This window comes from Loxodonta africana, chromosome 10 (assembly GCF_030014295.1).
Source record: "Loxodonta africana isolate mLoxAfr1 chromosome 10, mLoxAfr1.hap2, whole genome shotgun sequence".
Classification (NCBI taxonomy): Eukaryota; Metazoa; Chordata; class Mammalia; order Proboscidea; family Elephantidae; genus Loxodonta; species Loxodonta africana.
Window position 1 is genome coordinate 116,851,184 of NC_087351.1, and position 1,517 is coordinate 116,852,700.

The window sequence follows — 1,517 nt, forward strand, 5'->3', positions numbered from 1 at the left end:
ATTCAACCATTTCAACAGGTGGCATATGATCAGGAACCGATGGTACTGAAGGAAGAAGTCCAAGCTGCTCTGAAGGCATTGGCGAAAAACAAGGCTCCAGGAATTGACAGAATATCAACTGAGATGTTTCAACAAACAGATGCAGCGCTGGAGGTGGTCACTTGTCTATGCCAAGAAATATGGAAGACAGCTTCCTGGCCAATTCACTGGAAGAGATCCATATTTATGCCTATTCCCAAGAAAGGTGAACCAACTGAATGTGGAAATTATAGAACAATATCATTAATATCACATGCAAGCAAAATTTTGCTGAAGATCATTCAAAAACGGCTGCAGCAGTATATCAACAGGGAACTGCCAGAAATTCAGGCTGGTTTCAGAGAGGACGTGTAACCAGGGATATCATTGCTGATGTCAGATGGATCCTGGCTGAAAGCAGAGAATACCAGAAGGATGTTTACCTTTGTTTTATTGATTATGCAAAGGCATTTGACTGTGTGGATCATAACAAACTATGGATAACATTGTGAAGAATGGGAATTCCAGAACACTTAATTGTGCTCATGAGGAACCTTTACATAGATCAAGAGGCAGTTGTTCGGACAGAACAAGGGGATGCTTATTGGTTTAAAGTTAGGAAACGTGTGTGTCAGGGTTGTATCCTTTCACCATACCTATTTAATCTGTATGCTGAACAAATAATCCGAGAAGCTGGACTATATGAAGAAGGATGGGGCATCAAGATTGGAGGAAGACTCACATTAACAACCTGTGTTATGCAGGTGACACAACCTTGCTTGCTGAAAGTGAAGAGGACTTGAAGCACTTACTGATGAAGATCAAAGACCACAGCCTTCAGTATGGATTACACCTCAACATAAAGAAAACAAAAATCCTCACAACTGGACCAATGAGCAATATTATGATAAATGGAGAAAAGATTGAAGTTGTCAAGGATTTCATTTTACTTGGATCCACAATCAACAGCCATGGAAGCAGCAGTCAAGAAATCAAAAGACAGATTGAATAGGTATGGTGAAAGGAAGCAACCCTGACGCACACCTTTCCTGATTTTAAACCGTGGAGTATCCCCTTGTTCTGTTTGAACGACTCCCTCTTGATCCATGTACAGGTTCCTCATGAGCACAATTATGTGTTCTGGAATTCCCATTATTCTCAATATTATCCATAATTTGTTATAATCCACACAGTTGAATGCCTTTGCATAGTCAACGAAACACAGGTAAACATCTTTGTGGTATTCCCTGCTTTCAGCCAAGATCCATCTGACATCAGCAATGATATCCCTCGTTCCAGGTCCTCTGCTGAATCTGGCTTGAAGTTCTGGCAGTTCCCTGTCAATATACTGCTGCAACTGTTTCTGAATTATCTTCAGCAAAATTTTACTTGCGTTGCCATGACTACCTTGCAATAAACTAAACAAATATATGCACGATAATCCTGAGTATTTCTCTATTAATCTTCTAAGATAAAATTCTATACAAGCCTTCATTCAG